General features: G+C 51.1%; 1 long non-coding RNA gene across 1 annotated transcript; it reads left to right on the top strand.

Annotated features, from left to right (window-relative positions):
• Positions 1-8,971: 8,971 nt before the first annotated feature.
• Positions 8,972-13,373, top strand: LOC125629702 (uncharacterized). Its single transcript, XR_007354480.2, has 3 exons — positions 8,972-9,446; positions 10,002-10,054; positions 12,794-13,373. It is a non-coding gene; the product is annotated as an uncharacterized LOC125629702 (long non-coding RNA).
• Positions 13,374-17,464: the final 4,091 nt, after the last annotated feature.

Here is a 17,464-nt window from a genome sequence, read left to right as displayed (position 1 = left end):
TTTTAGCCCACGAAAGCTTATGCCCAAATACATTTGTTAGTCTCTAAGGTGCCACAAGTACTCCTCGTTTTCTTTTGTTTTTTGCTGATACAGACTAACACGGCTCCCACTCTGAACTAAATCATTACATCTCTCCCCAGAATCAATCTGTAAGCACAAAGAACACCCTGGAGACCAGGCCTGTAAACGTTAGGAAACATCAGAGTTAAGGTGACGTGTACATACTTCGCGCAGTGCTGTTGTGCATGTGTGTTATGATATAGACTCACAGGTGTGGCCTTGAGGTCAATTCCCTGCCCCCCACAGCATCAATTTCTTCCACACTCCCAAGCGAAGTGGTGCTTCCTCCATCCCTTGATGAGATGCCTTTCTGGAGTCTGCTTTGGTCCAAAACTCGCTACTGTGCCATACAGGAGGCCTGTGATGTGTAGGGGGGCCAGATGAGATGATCTAAGAGTCTCTTCTGGCCTTCAAGTCTCCAAATCTCTGCAAAACCGCGTGTGGCACATGGAGCATCCTCTGATGGTTCCACATGTGGCCTGCTTGAACCCTTGCACGATCACTGAGTGTGTGGGGGTGACCCAGGGGGAGCAGCTCAAACACGCACAGGAGCCGGCTCGGGGCAGGACATGAGCCCTGCAGGGCAGGGGTGGGGGTGGCAGTGACATCACAAGGGCCTTTTGCAGCACTCAGCTGATTGGTGAAAGGCGGTTGGGAGGCAGTGACCTCACAGAGAGTCCACGACAACGGCCAGGGAGGACAGGCTGCAGGGCAGGGGGATCTCAGAGACCCCCGGGGCTTTGCTGCAGGGAGTCTCCTTCTTGAGGTGTCTCCTTGAGGACTGAGAGAGAATTCAGGGTCTCGTATGTGAGTGCGAGGTGGAGCCTCTCTGGAGTTTTCTCCTTTCCCGCTGCTCATTGAGCGAGAAGACAGACGTCCCTGTGGAGAAGGGAAGAGCCCCGGAGAGGTTTGGTACCGAGGCAGCCTGATCCACCCGGTGCTGGCCAAATTCTCGGCAGGGAAAACAGAAGGTTAAGGTGGGACAATTTTCCCCCAGCTAGGCCTTTGGCCCTTGGAGTCCTTGGGGTTTGTCTTTTTAGGTTTTCCTTTTCCTGCTTCCCTCTGTCCACTGGAGGAGGGGGCTGCTCTATAGCCCTCATGGTGGGAGGCCTCCCAAAGAGATGGGATAGGAAGCGTGCTCTGAGAGTGATCCTCACCGGTGACCTGAGCCATCCCTCGGCCATCTGGGGAACCCTCAGCCCACCGCCAGAGTCTCCATGCTGATTGGCTGAGCAGGGGGTCTCGTGGCAGGGAGGAGATTCAGGACTTTGTTGTTCTCCTTTAAGGCCCAGTAAATAAGCCAGAACCAACCATCTGTTTGGTGAATTGTTCTCCCCCTTGCTGCTGATTGCCTCTGAGCCGTTTCTGGTTCTCGCTGGTGTTCTCGTGCTTCTAAAACACTCGCTGAAGAATCAGTGTGAATGGTTGTTGGTCTGTAGCTCATTGCAGGTCCCTTTATTCTGATCCTTCAGTGTGTGAAACTCCAGACTGATGGTTCATTTGAAAGTCAGGACACCCGGGTCCTGTTCCCAACTCTATCCCGACAAGTTGTATGATGGAAGACGAGACCCTTCGCCTTTCTCAGCCTTCGTTTCTCCCTCTGTCAGTTGGGGAGAACAATCCTCTCACCCCTGCCTCCCGGAGGGGGGAGACTGGGGAGCTGTGGGGACCTATCTGAGAGCGTCACTCGGAGCAGTGTATCGTAGGAGGTGTCCTATCGGGTTGAGTCATTCCAGAGGATGATGGCGGGCAGCAGAACCCCGTTTTCCCAACCTGGCGTGACACAGCTTTCCATGGGAACCGAACCAAGGGCGCACACAGGTCCAGAAGCCGGCGATTTCTCCTTTGGCCGCTAGATGGCGCTGCAGGCTCCCACTTCCCCCTTCTCCTGGTCAGCGCAATGGGGGTTAGTCTCCCCAAAAAGAACGCCCGTCTCGCTTTGAACGTCCCTTGACGTGCCCCCTGTGGGCTGTCGGGATACGTGTCCAAAAGTTGCAGGGCTTGTTTCATGGTCTCCACAACGACAATCTTTCTTCCTTTTTAGACGTGACGACCTTTTTGGTCAAGATCCTTGATTATTCGGGGACTTATCCCAGAAGACCCAAAGTATTTGGGACATAAGACTTGTCTGGAAGGGCGCACAGGGCTAAATTGTTTTTGGCCATAGCAGGTGCCTTGTCACAAGAATGACGTCCATCCCCCTTCCAAAGAAGCCCCAAATGAGCTGTTACCAGAATTGCCCTTTACCTTGGGGTACGCCCATTTGTTAGGATTCCTCTTCTGGTGAGGGGAGATTCTGCAATTCTGTCAATGTGCTGCTTTTGTCACTTGAGTTTTCCTATGGATCGCTACTCCTTCCTTCTGCAAGTTCCCTCCTAATGGAGCTACCCTGCAGGACCTCGGTTCCCCAGGGCTGGGGTCTTCCAGCCCCCAAATGTGATGAACATGAACAGACACACAGGCACACACACATGAACATAGCATGTCAGAGAGGACTGGGTCATCAGCACTCGCAAGCTGACCCCTGATGTGTCCCGGGACGCAGTGGGCTGGATCGAACAGCAATTTAATGCTGGTCCCCTCACATGTCCTTGGACTCAGCGGGCTGGGCTGAGCAACACCTTAATCTGCCACCCTCCTCTGCCCCCAGGTTCAGCACCTCCCTATCCCCGCCTTCACCCCACAACCATTCTTCTAGTAACCCACTTGCTGAGCAAACCCCCAAGGATTTTTGGGGCTGCATGGATCTTTAGCTTGGGTACAAGGAGCATTGCTGCAGAGTGAATGGAGAAGCCAAAAACACCCATGGAGGTGGGGTGGGGGGCTAGCAAACTATAACTGATCACAGGAGGCAGGGTCAGGAAGCTATTCCTAGAGAGAGACAGAGGCTCAGAAAGAGACACTTGGATCTCAGCACTCCTTGAAGCTGGAATCGATCAGGGTTCCCAGGTGGCCTTGGTAGCAGAGGGACCGGAGCGCTGGAGCCAGGCAGAGCCCCCAGCATAATCAGTCAGGAAAAGCGAATGAGGAGGACTTGTGGCACCTTAGAGACGAACATATTTATCTCAGCATAAGCTTTCATGGGCTAAAGCCCACTTCATCAGATGCATGCAGGGGAAAATACATCAGGAAGATATAGATATAGTGATACAGAGAAGACGAGAAAATGGGGGTTGCCATAACAACCCTTAACGAGACCAATCGATGAAGGTGGGCTGTTAGCAGCAGGAGAAACAGAATTTTGTTGTGATAATCAGGCTAATCTGGGGGGACTAAAACTGCAGGGCAGAGAGAGCAGTAAGTGTTGGGGGGTCCCAATCCAGTCCCCCAGCTTCTAGCCGCCCACCCCCTTAAGGCTGCCATTGCTGGGAGCTCCCTCCATCTGCAGCTTCAACTTGTAAAGATTGTAGATAAAACCTGTACAGCTGTGTGCCTTTGGGCAAAAAGTTACACACAGGTACATGAAATCCATGCAAAAGAAACCACAGTGGGTAAAACCAGGGAACAAAAGCCTGAGCAGCCAAAACCCCAGCCAGCTGTTGCTCCCACGAAGAGGGAACTGTTCCAAGATCTCATCCTTCACATTTCTCCTAGGAACTACCAGGGGCCGATTGAAAAGTGTGAAAATATTTTTTCAAAGAAAAAACATCCACAACTTGATTCCATTTTATTTACAGCATCATTATTCGTACTAGCCTGGCTTGCCTTCTCTGGCAGAAGAGAGGCAGACAGACGAGGATGAGGACCACCAGCTGTGCCCCCACAAGACTGGGCTCTGGGCCAATCCTCCAGATATCTGAGACCCACATCCTTCCCCAGATCAACTGCCTTCAAAGTGGACCAGACCCACATCCCTCCCCAGAATGACCATCCGTGACCTGGACAGCGCCCCCAGCTCAGCCAGGAAGGAGAACTCTTGAAACTTTCTTTGGCTTTTCATCTCCCTGTTCTTCCCCTAATTGTTGGGGGCTGAAAATACCTGGCCGTGGGAAGCCAAGAGGCAGGCCCTGGATTCTACCTCTCGGGAGCCCACAGCTCACCCCCAGACGGTCGCCGACGGTCTGGTGAGACGCTAGAAGGGCCATTTGCAAGTGCTTCAATTTTCCAGCTTGATTTGGCTGTTGGTTTCTGGCCCAAAATGCGGAGGCCTGACAGCGTCAGCACTGGGCAAATGTGGCTCGTTGCTGGAAGAGTCTGATTCTCCCGTCGTCTTCTCCCTTCCGAGGGATCCTCCGCGTCTCTCAGCAGCTCCTGGGGTCCCCAGTCGCTGTCCCCCCAGCCCGGTGGCAGACTGACGGCAGGGCAAGAAAGCTGACGCCGAACCCTCTTTGCTGTTGGCCTCCGGGACATCGCAATCAGCTTGTGCAGAAACACACACAGACCCCACCCGGAGCACATCGCACGTCACACACACAACACGTCCTGCGTCGCACATCACACACACAAAACATTGCACGTCACGCACACCCACACTTCACATGTGCGTCTTCTTGTTTGCCGTGTTGAGTGTGTGTGTGATGTTGTGTTTGTGGTGTCATGTGACATGGTGTGTGTGTGTGTGTGTGTGATGTGTTTTGTGTAGTCTTGGGTGTGTCGTGTTGTGTGTCATGTTGTATGTGTTTGTGCCTATCTGTGTGATGTGTTGTGTGTCGTGTTGTGTGTTTGTATGTGTGTGACGTGGTGTGTGTGTGTGGTGTGTTTGTGATGTGTTGTGTGTGTGTGATGTGTTGTGTTTCATGTTGTGCGTGTGAGAGACCTGTTTGTGTGTGTGATGTGTTGTGTTTGTGACGCATTGTGTGTTTGTGCGATGTGCGACGTGTTGTGTGTGCGATGTGCGACGTGCAACATCTGTGTGCGACATGCAACGTTTTTGTGTGTAACGTGCGACACGCGACGTGTTGTGTGTTCGAAGTGTGGCGTGCAATGTGCGACGTGTGCCGTGCTGAGTGTGCATGCGACGTGTGACACGTTGTGTGTCCGACATTCAACGTGTTGTGTGTGTGACGTGCGATGTGCGATGTGTTGTGTGTGCAGGTGTGACGTGCAACATGTGGCGTGTGATGTGTTGTGTGTGTCCCTACGATGTGCGACGTGCGATGTGTTGTATGTGTGACGTGTTGTGTGTCATGTTGTGTGTTACATGTTGTGTTGTGTGTGTCTGTGTGAGACGGGTTCTGTGTCATCTTGTGTGTGTGTGAGAGAAGTGTTTGTGTTTGTGATGTGTTGTGTGTCATGTTGTGTGTCACGTGTGTGTTTGTGTGTGACGTGTTTCTGTGTGTGTGTCGTGCGACTTGCATACATGTGTGCATGCGATGTGTTCTGTGTATCCGTGCAACGTGCGACGTGTTGTGTGGGACATGCGATTTGTTTCTGTGTGTGTTGTATTGTGTGTGTGTCATGTTGTGTTATATGTGTGTGTGTGACGGGTTGTGTGTTGTGTGTGTGTCATGTGTGGTCTAGAGTGTTGTATGGATTGTGTGTGGTTGTGTGTTTGTGGTGACATGTGACGTGGTGTGTGGGTGTGGGTGTGTGAGACGTGTGTTGTGTAGTGTTGTGTGTGTGTGTGTGACATACTGTGTGTGTGTCTTTGTGGTGTGGTGTGTGTGTGATGTGTTGTGTTTGTGTTGTATTGTGGGCTGTTTTGTGTCATGTTCAGTGTGTGTATGGTGTTGTGTGTGTGGTGTCATGTTACGTGTTTTGTGTGAAGCGTGTGTCATCTTGTGTGTCATCTTGTGTGTGTTGGTGTGTGTGTGACGTGTTGTGTGTGTGAGACGCGTTGTGTGACGTGTTGTGTGTGTGTGACGTGCTGTGTGTCGTGTTGCGTGTCTTTCTGTATGTGTGACATGTGTGTAGTTTTTTCTGTCTGGGTGATGTGGTGTGTGTCGTGTTGTGCGTGTGTGAGATGCGTTTGTGAGTGTGAGGTGCTGTGCGTGCGACGCGCAAGGTGTTGTGTGTGACCGTGCTGTGTGCGATGTGCATCATGCAACAGGCGACGCGTTGTGTGTGTGTGCGTGCAACGTGCAATGTTTTGTGTGTGTGCGTGCTACATGCAGCATGCTGTGCGTGTGACGTGCGACGTGTGTGTGTGACGTGCTACACGTGACATGTTGTGCGTGCGGCGTACAATGTGTTGTGTCTGTGCGTGCGACACACACCACATCACACACAACACGTCTCATGACACCACAACCACACAACACACAAAACGGCACACAACTCAACACACACTCAACATGACACACAAAACGGCACACAACTAACACACACACCACAACACACAACATGTCACACAACACTACACACACACACAACACGAAACACAACACAGCACACACACACTGAACACAACACTCTGGCCGACACACAGCACACACACAAGACATCACACACACACAAACGTGTCTCACACACACACGTGGGCAAACGTGGCTGGTTGCCGTCAGGGTCTGCGTCTCCCTGCGGGTCCAGGGGCCTGGCTGCAGCTCCCGCCCCAGCCCTCCCCCCGGGGGCGTTGGCTGCTGCCCCTTCCCGTGTCCCGGCCCCTCCGGCCTGGGTGTGTGGCTGGTGGCTGGTCTGTGGAAACGCCTGTGGGATGTGGCTTCCTTCGAGTTCCCAAAGGGTTGGTTGGACTCGGGCACGAGTCTCCTTTCCCGTGCGAGAGATCCCGGCGTCACCTTTCCACCACGTCCTTGCCAAGGCTCCCTGCGCAGCTGAGCCGGGAGGGTTTTTTCACCTGTGTTTTTCTCCACCATCCTGCCTGCAGAGGGAGAGCTGCATTCGGGTCTCACTGTGGTGTGTTGGTCAAGGGGTCGGATTCTCACTCGGGGCGGGAGAGAGTGCGGAGAAGACCTTGGAAAGGTGAAGTCGGGGGCAGGACTTTTCAGGTGCCTGTTTTTGTGGGGGTTTCTTGAATGTTGTTTTTTGCTGAAATGGAGAGAAAGGTTGTTGGCTTTTCGGCCTGAAGGCTTGTTCTGTCCAGCAGCCCAAACTGCCAGCCTTGTTTCACCTCTTTAATGTTGGACAGTGTTGCTGGCACCCAGTGCCAAGAGGCTAAACAACAGCTGGGGTTGGTTCGCTACCCGGTGTGCGTCACCCAATAATCACAACGGGGTGGAGAACAGAAGTTTATTTGCAGCTGCAAAAAGGTCCCAAGGACACCTGGGCCTAGTGCGAGGGGGCTTCATTGACTCTCGTGGTCTTCCATCCCCTCGAGTTACCTAGTGGCCATGCCCCAGTGTACCCAACAACTCCCCCCTTTGAGAACACTCAACAGCCTTGGCTCTGAGTTTTCTCACTTGGGCTACTTATTTCTTTACAATAGGACTTTGCATAAGCACTCTGTGATAGCCCTGAAGAGAATGACTTATTAACTTTTGCAAAAGGGCCCTAACGCATGAGACTGCACAGCATAATACCAGTAATACAAGCAATACAGGAAAGAAAAGTTTCAATAACAGGCTAAATAAACCACCCAGCCAAGACGACAAACCCCAGCCTGAAAACAAGGTTTGCAACCAATCGCGCTCTGGGGCAGTGTAGGCAACCTGTGCTCCGGCTCGGGCATGGGCCTCAGCCTGTACCACCTTTTCATAGATCTCATAACTGCTATCATTGACATATACACAACAGCGGGGCCCGACGAGGGCACAAACCCCTCCTTGGGATGCCAAGAGATAGTCCAAAGCCAGCCTGTTTTGGAGGGAAAACGTCCTGAGCTGCTGAACCTCTTTATTTAATGTTTTTACTGCTGACCCTAAATCACGAACCGAGCCTTCTAACTCTAAGGCCACCTTCTCAAGTACCATTTGCAGGCTTACAGTATAGCGGCCTATGCCTGCCATGGCTGGCCCGGTAAACAGTGGTGCTGTTCCCAGTACAGAGCACCCTACAAGCTTCTCGGTTGTGAGGGGATTCTTCATCTTGCCCTCCAATGCCGTAGTCAGTCGCCGCAGGGTCTTTTCTCGTGACTCAACAGAGGTGTCTCGGGCATTTCTAATCTTTCCTTTGGGCAGCGTGGCAGTTATGGAAAGATGAGGAACTCCACGAGCTATATAACAGCTACCTGTCCAGTTGGCTGGCAGCACCTTGTAAGCCTTTCGGCCACATACAAAATAGTGACCCTGTAGGGCCCAATAAGGACGGTTTCTTAAGGGGATTCCTGGGCTATTTAAGGCTGCTTTTCCAGTTCATATGCCCCTAGGGGGGCATCCCATCCTCCTGATTGGGTACGAGTGGGGGCATTTCTAACTGTGCCGTTCAAATTACACTCGCCATAGGGACCACTACAAACCCACCATTGGCTTGCTACGTTGGAGATATTAACTGGACGGCAAGTTATATTTCCAAACCCTTTTTTTGTGGTAAGATTATTTGTAAGAGTTTCCCCAAAAGGAGAGGAACCATTACACCCACACTGCTGGCCTCCCCTGTTGGTCTTTATCCAATACCCATCAGCCCACTGTGTAAATAACACAGGAGCTTTTTCCCACAGGACGCCCATAGTGATCAGATTGGCTTTGGGTAAAACATAACACTCCCTCAGTGAGTACTGCAACCGAATACTCCTGGTCCTGAGAGGTGGCTGTAAAGGGATCTTGTTCCAGATCGGCAAGTCCATTCTTTCCTGCTCTTTGGGGGTGGCTTATTCTGCTAGGGTCAGGGGCAGCATGTCAAGGGGCATTCCCGTTTTGGGGGACAGTGGAGTCGGAGCACATACCCAGCAATCAGTCTGGTTTGTTAAATTAGCAACATGGTGCGCAAGCAAAACAAAGGAGTTATGCTCCCGATATGCACAGTTTGGAAATACCAATAGAGAGAATAACAATGTTACCCAATTAATTATCACCCGAGTCTTCCCAACCCAGGGTCTCCAGTACCTGGGTGGGCCCATTTAGCATTAAGGTGCCTGAAGGGTTCATGTTTAGCTATTCCACCTGGAAGCAGGCAGGGCACACCTTGACTGTTCTGTAGAAGCAATGCACACATTGCTCTATCCAAGGACAAGGGCTAGATATGAACCATGAAAACTTGATTGTTAGGACAGCAACTGCGGGAGGCTTTCTTAGCCTGGGCTCAAGGCCTGAGAACCAGGATTGTAGTATATAAAAGATGCAACTAAGTATATTAATCAACGTCATACATTCCTTTGTGTATCTTTTTGCGGTAGCAGTGTGTAATGCTTAGGGGGGAGAAATATAATAAAAGGAGAAGGTGGAAGGCGGGGGGGCAGAACGCCCATCTCAGCTGACCAGCCTGCTTGCTTGCATAAAGCTGTGTTCTGTCTCATCATTGAACTGCCACAACTGGCGCCCAAACGTGGGGCCCTCAGCACTCACCTCGCCCGGCAAGGGTTTCAGACGCGTCACTCATCCGCTTCGTGGATCCCGGTGAGTATTTTTCCTTGTGGTAAGTATGGGAAGCTCCCTCTCTGCTTTGCAAGTGCAACACCGCAATGAGCTGCAGTATTTGCTGCGTAAGGCTCAGCATGACTGCCCCGCTTGAGCACTTACTCTCCTGTTACAGGAGGTGCGTGCCCAGTGCCCGTGGTATCCTGAAGCCGGAAGCCTTAAGCTAGCGGACTGGGAGCGATTGGGCCAGACATTGCACGAAGAGCCTCGGGCGCCCGTGCAGGCTTTACATGCCTGGCACCTCTGTCGTGACGCGATACTGCGTGTCACCTCGGATAGGCCCTCTTTCACGAGGCTGGTGCTCTCGCCACGCCCGTCGGCTCCTGTAGCCATCCCCGTTGCAGCTATCCCCCCTTCTACTGATGCAACCCAGCGTGTCGCTTCGGAAAGACCCTCTCCCGTACCCACAGCCCCCCCTCTCCCTGCTTTGCCCCCAGTGTCTTCATTACCACCGCCTCCCTTGCCTTCTGACAATGTCAGTCCGCCCCTCGAAACCTCAGTTAACACTTCTCTTAAATGATGTTCCTTTTACAGGGCTGGTGGACACTGGAGCTGACGTTACGGTGATTCGTGATCTGGAGTGGCCGGTTAGTTGGCCTACGGTTCCTTCTAAAGAATTGTGGGGGATCGGGGGTAGTAAACCCGGGCGCCAAAGTTTGTCTTGGGTCACGGTCTCTAAACCGGGAGGCCGTACCCTTGCTACTATCCGCCCTTTTGTGCTCCCTGTCCACCTCAATATTTGGGGCCGTGATTTACTTACAAAGTTAGACACCACCCTCGATATTAACATCTGATGGCCCAAAACCCTCCCTCACCCACCGTGCCCTCCGCATTACCCTTGGTATGGCAATCCTTAGAGCCCGTATGGATTGACCAGTGGCCCCTCCCTCTAGAAAAGCTAAAAGCACTTCATTTGCTTGTGCAGCAGCATTTGCAAGCACAGCGACTGGAGAGCTCCACTAGTCCCTGGAACACCCCGGTGTTCGTTATTAAGAAAAAATCGGGTGCTTGGCGGCTGTTACATGACTTAAGGGAAATAAATAAACGCATCCAACCTATGGGCCCCTTGCAATTTGGCTTACCAAATCCAAATTTAATTCCTCAAACCGATCAACTTTGTGTGTTAGATTTAAAAGATTGTTTTTTCACCATCCCCCTTTGCCCTCAAGATCGTGAAAAATTTGCATTTACGGTGCCACAATATAATAATCAGCAACCCTCTCAAAGGTATCAGTGGAAGGTCTTGCCCCAGGGAATGCAAAATAGTCCAACCTTGTGTCAGCTTTTTGTGGATCGGGCCCTTGCCCCTTTCCGTGCCCGGTACCCTTCGCTAAAGGTCTACCATTACATGGATGACATTTTGCTAAGTGGTCCCCGGGTCACGGCACAACAGCTTGAATCTTTATCTCAGATTCTCGGCCAAAATGGCCTGTTAGTGGCACCAGAAAAAATCCAACGCTCTTATCCCTACCACTACCGCGGATATAAGGTTTTACAAACCTATGCTGCTCCGGTTCGTCCGGAATTAATTCTACCTCAACCCCTAACCCTTGTTAAATTGCAATAGATCTTGGGTCATTTAAATTGGATTCGGCCCTACTTTCGTCTCCCCACTTCAATGCTGCAGCCGTTGTTTGAGCTCCTCCGTGGAGCCCGGGCACCGGGTGCAGTTATTGCCATCACTGAAAAGCATACTGCCTGCATTCGACAAATCAATGCAGCATTGAGTCAGCAGTTTGTGGACAGACTCCCAGAGGTCCGTCCCTTACGGTTGGTTCTTCTTGCCACCCCTCATACGCCAACTGCGGCTCTGTTTGTACCCCGTACAGACACAGCCGTCTCTATTATAGAATGGCTATACCTTTCATCCACCCCTCCTCGAAATATTTATCCGTATTTAGATGCCCTATCTGATCTTGTTCGTAAAGCCCGCCACCGTGCAGTGCAACTCACTGGCACTGATTTAGTTGCCATTGTGCTCCCCTTGTCCCGTACTGAATTTGACTCTTTGTGCCACACCTCCTTGGCCTGGCAGGTTGCTCTTTGTGATTATGTGGGAGAGATTTCTTACAATCCTCCAAAAGATCCTCAGTTGGTCATTACCCAAAAGGTGCCCCTAGTTGTTCATCGTCTTAGCCGCTCTCAACCCATTGTTTCTGCTGTCACTCTTTTTACTGATGGCTCTCCCCACCGAGGTGTAGTCACTTATCAGTTGGGTGACCCCCCTCGTTGGCATTCTCGTTTTACCCTGCCTCAGCGTTCTGCACAGCGTTCAGAATTGGCTGCTGTTATTTTGGCCTTTCAACTTTTTGCTGATTGTCCCTTTAATTTAATTGTGGATACCCATTATGTTTATCAGGTAATTGATCATTTACCCCTTGCCCTCATTACCCCTCAGGTTGATGCAGACCTCCTTCGCCTGTTTTTGTCTTTGCAGCATCTTCTTGCCACTCGTCATTTCCCTTACTTTGTTGCTCATATTCGCAGTCATACCCCTCTGCCTGGGCCACTCACTGAGGGCAATGCACGCGCCGATCGCGCGTTGCGTGGTCAGGTAAATTCCCTTTTTTCTGACCCCATTGAAAGCCATGCCTTTTTTCATCAGTCTGCCTCTGTTTTGGCCCGGCAGTTTCACATTCCTGCTGATCATGCACGTTCCATTGTTCGTTCCTGCCCCCACTGTGCTGCTGCTGCTCCTACTTTTTCTTATGCCGTTAACCCCCGAGGTACCGCAGCAAATCAGCTGTGGCAAATGGATGTTACTCATGTGCCACAATTCCGCCCCTATTCGTTTTTACATGTTTCCGTTGATACTTATTCGGGCTTCCTTTGGGCAACCCCACAACGTGGGGAAGCCACTAACAAAGTTATTCACCATTTGCTAGCCTGCTTTTCTGTTATGGGTCGCCCCTGCCAAATTAAAACAGATAATGCCCCAGCCTACTGCTCTGCAGCCCTCTCCACCTTTTGTGCCCGCTGGGACGTCCGTCTTAAACACGGAATCCCTTATAATTCCACGGGCCAAGCCATTGTTGAACGTGCCAATCGCACACTCAAAACCTTGCTCGATAAACAATTAAAACAAGGGGAGCTGCGTCTCCGAACCTTAGGAGAAATTCAACAACAAATGCATATCCTCTTGTTTACTTTAAATAATTTAACACTGAATGCAGATCAGCAGACCCCTGCGGATCGGCATTTTCACAAATCTGAGGTACTGGAAAGACCGCGTGTCTTTTACCGTCAGCTGCCCGATCCACAGTGGTTGGGCCCAGTCCCTCTAATCACTTGGGGTCGGGGATATGCTGCTGTCTCTCTCCCTGCAGGACCGTTGTGGGTTCCAGCTCGGTGTGTGCGACCGGCACTTAAACAACATGGCATGGCACCAGGGGCTGTCGAATCCCATACCAGAGTTTCAGCTGACCTTGGAGGAGACCGCGTTGCCCCCCGAGTCGACAACGACAGGACGGAAACGGAGGAGGCGTAGTGTCCCAAACCGGCCCGTGACATGGGGAGCAGTAAAAGCATTGGTCGCCGTGGCCCAACGAAGGCTGGCAGCAGATCAACAGCCAGAGACTCCTGAGACTTTGTTTGTGGCGATTCTCGCCCAAATCACTGCTAATTCTGTGATGATTGTGTGCCTTTTGTGCCTGCTATTTCCTGTAGGGGTTGGCTCGGAAGCGCTTCCCCCGTTACGAGCCCGAATGACATATAACATATGGGAAAGATTGGCTTCAATAGCAAATGTTACCCACTTTTGTCTATCTAATTCTGTAACAGCCGGAGATTTGTTAGGTACATGCCTTATTCCAGTATGTCATCACCCTGAGGAGATGGAGAATAAGACACTGTTCTCTGCTTATGCGAATCTTTCCTCCCAGTACTCTAGCATGGCTAATTGGGGCCCAGCCAATTATACTCTGCCTTGCACGGCTATATCCCTCCACACACCGTACCCGGCCGGGGCTCACAATGTCACTTGTGCGCGTGTAGTTAACTGCACTAGTACAAAGGTGCCCTTGGGCTGTCGAAAAATTTCTCAACCCCTTTTAAATTGTTCCCATGCTGTTAATGTTTCATATAATTATGGCCATATCATCCTACCATCAGGATGGTTTTTTACTTGCGGTTCACGCACTTTTAAATATATTCCTGCAAATTTAAGTGATGGCACCCTTTGCTGTCTTAGTAGAATGACCCTTATATTGCCTTTTGCTGCTCAAAACCGTGGTAAAAGAAGTGTACCCCTTTTAGATGATTGTATTGCAGATGTTGAGCTTTTTAGTCGTGCTGAGTATACTGCTTTAGCGGCCTCTATTGTTGGGATCCCCGCGCTTGCTATGTATTCAGCCAGAACTTTAAATAACCTGGCATGCTTTGCAGCAAAGGCAATTAATACAACATCCCAGGCTATTGCCTTACTTAACACAGAACAACACGAATTAAGGGATGCAATTTTGGATAACAGAGCAGCCATTGATTTTCTGCTCCTGAAACACCATCTAGGCTGCTCCACATTTCAGCACATGTGTTGCTTTAATTTAACTGATAATAGTCGCTCCATAGATACTAGACTGGCTGAATTGGCCAATCTTACAACACACATACGCCAAGATCTGGGGTTTGAGGGTTTTTGGAATTGGCTTACAGGTTGGCTGCCCTCTCTAGAATGGCTGCAACAGCTTTTTGGTTATTTTGTGTTTGTAATCATTGGGCTTATTTTTTGCTGCTGCTGTGTACAATGTATTCCTTCCTTGTTAAGATTTTGTGAAATTTTGCCCTGGAAAGCTCCCCAAGTTATGTCCTTGTCTGTCTGGGAGTTAAATAGCATGACAAAACAAATTGACGGCTACAATGAGATGGCCAATTATCATTAAATAAAAAACGGGGGGATGAAGGGTTCATGTTTAGCTATTCCACCTGGAAGCAGGCAGGGCACACCTTGACTGTTCTGTAGAAGCAATGCACACATTGCTCTATCCAAGGACAAGGGCTAGATATGAACCATGAAAACTTGATTGTTGGGACAGTAACTGCGGGAGGCTTTCTTAGCCTGGGCTCAAGGCCTGAGAACCAGGATTGTAGTAGCTAAAAGATGCAACTAAGTATATTAATCAACGTCATACATTCCTTTGTGTATCTTTTTGCGGTAGCAGTGTGTAATGCTTAGGGGGGAGAAATATAATAAAAGGAGAAGGTGGAAGGCGGGGGGGCAGAACGCCCATCTCAGCTGACCAGCCTGCTTTCTTGCATAAAGCTGTGTTCTGTCTCATCATTGAACTGCCACAATAAGTCATGTGTTCCAGTCCCCTAATCATTTTTGTTGCCCTTCGCTGGACTCTCTCCAATTTATCCACATCCTTCTTGAAGTGTGGGGCCCAAAACTGGACACAGTACTCCAGATGAGGCCTCACCAATGTCGAATAGAGGGGAACGATCACGTCCCTCGATCTGCTCGCTATGCCCCTACTTATACATCCCAAAATGCCATTGGCCTTCTTGGCAACAAGGGCACACTGCTGACTCATATCCAGCTTCTCGTCCACTGTCACCCCTAGGTCCTTTTCCGCAGAACTGCTGCCTAGCCATTCGGTCCCTAGTCTGTAGCTGTGCATTGGGTTCTTCCGTCCTAAGTGCAGGACCCTGCACTTATCCTTATTGAACCTCATCAGATTTCTTTTGGCCCAATCCTCCAATTTGTCTAGGTCTTTCTGTATCCTATCCCTCCCCTCCAGCGTATCTACCACTCCTCCCAGTTTAGTATCATCCGCAAATTTGCTGAGGGTGCAATCCACACCATCCTCCAGATCATTTATGAAGATATTGAACAAAACCGGCCCCAGGACCGACCCTTGGGGCACTCCGCTAGATACCAACTGCTAACTAGACATGGAGCCATTGATCACTACCCGTTGAGCCTGACAATCTCGCCAACTTTCTACCCACCTTGTAGTGCATCCATCCAGCTCATACTTCTTTAACTTGCTGACAAGCATACTGTGGGAGACCGTGTCAAAAGCTTTGCTAAAGTCGAGGAATAACACGTCCACTGCTTTCCCTTCATCCACAGAACCAGTAATCTCATCATAAAAGGTGATTAGATTAGTCAGGCATGACCTTCCCTTGGTGAATCCATGCTGACTGTTCCTGATGACTTTCCTCTCATGCAAGTGCTTCAGGATTGATTCTTTGAGGACCTGCTCCATGATTTTTCCAGGGACTGAAGTGAGGCTGACTGGCCTGTAGTTCCCAGGATCGTCCTTCTTCCCTTTTTTAAAGTAGACCTAACTAAAAACCCTCCCTAGCCCTCTTTGCGTCGTCTCTGCCTGGATGTTAGACCCTATCTACGCGGATTCAATCCGTGCGTGGGAGTGTGCTCCCCAACCCAAACTAATAGAGGAAATGGCTAAAGGTCACCAGCTTCTTTTCCCAAGTCCAAGATGGCCACCTGACAGATAACCCAAAAGGTACATGCCTTTCTTCCCTTCTTTTAGGAAAATTTGGCAGGGGCAACCAGCATTTTACACACCCGGAGACTGGATTTGACCAATCAGGGAAGGTTGCGGGGCAGGGTGACCCACGCAGAAGGGGGTTGTATATCCCCTCTGAGAACTCCTCCCTGTGTCCTCTACCAATTGAAGTGGGCGTCAGCCCCGTAGGACCACCCCGAGAGGGGATTTGACCAAAGAAGGGAAGTGCTGCAGTGGAGTGACCTGCCCGCAACAGGATCCCGTGGTCCCTCTAAAACGTCCCCACACCACCCTCTAGCAGTTGGCGAGGGTTTCACTCCCACTTTACGCCATCTCAGAAGGGAAACGCGTACCAATCCAGAACAGGTATAGCCCAAAGGTCTAGGCCACAGTTTCTTCAAAAGACATCCTTGGAACGAGACGAGCTCTTCCCCACAGTGTTGTGTTGCGACTTCCAGGACGATGCTGCCAGCCTCGCAAACATGGAGCTCCAGAGATCGGCAGCTTGTGGCCTAGACCTTCGGGCACTGCCTATTCTGATCGTTACGTTTCCCTTCTGGGATGGCCTAAAGCGTGTGTGTGAAACCCTGACTGATTAGCAGAGGACGGTGCGGGGATTTCATGGAGGGGTGATGGACCCCTCTTGTGGGCAGGTCACCCCACCAGGGCACAATGTTTGGTGAAATCCCCTCTCTGGTGGGTCCTAAGGGGCTGAGGCCACCCCAAGTGGGAGGAGCTCTTGGAGGGTCACGTGACCCACTTCCGGATGGGTCACTCTGCCCCAGAACATTCCCCAATTGCTCAAATCCATTCCTGAGGCAGGTGGATGGAGATAAAACACCCCCAGATTGGTAAAGGAGTGGGAGGATCTCTTAGAGGGATCACATGCCACTCCTTGCTTCGACTCCTGTTTGCATCTTGACCCCAAAAGTCTTCTGTCATGGGGTGGGTCTCATGGTGACAGATGAGCGATGTCTGAGGAGTGAAGGGGCGAGGTCCCATGGCTGACATCAAATAACTTCCCTAAGCCTCAGGGTAGTTTGGCCAAATGCCCAGTGTCAAAATGGCTGCCCTCCCACGCAGTGTGTGTGTCCCAACACCCAGAGTCCGTGCGGCCTTCCTCTCCGATGGGGCTGTGTGGCCCAGCGACCAGAGTCCGTGCGGCCGCCCTCTCCGTTGGGGCTGTGTGGCTCAACGCTCATTGTCCATATGTCTATCCTGTCTCTTACGCCCGTGTGGCCCGATGGCAACGGACAATATGGCTACTCTCTCCCTCAATGCTGTGTGGCCCAACGGCCGGAGTCTGTATAGCTGCCCTTCAGTGCCATTGAGTCAGTGGGGATCCAGCACTGCGGATGACAATGGCTAGTTCACCCAGGTTACTTCCTTGGAGATGTCTCTAGGCCATGGGCTGGGGGTCTCTGGGTTCCCGGCGTGGGAAACTCCCAGGGTCTCCGATCTCCCTTGCATGTCTGCAGGCCCCCAGGGACGTGGCTGGGTCTCGGCACCTCAGAGCTCTGCAGTCAG

The sequence above is a fragment of the Caretta caretta genome, chromosome 28 (genome assembly GCF_965140235.1).
Source record: "Caretta caretta isolate rCarCar2 chromosome 28, rCarCar1.hap1, whole genome shotgun sequence".
NCBI lineage: Eukaryota > Metazoa > Chordata > Testudines > Cheloniidae > Caretta > Caretta caretta.
The sequence above is the reverse complement of the archived record's forward strand: the minus strand, read 5'-3'. Positions and strand labels throughout refer to the sequence as shown.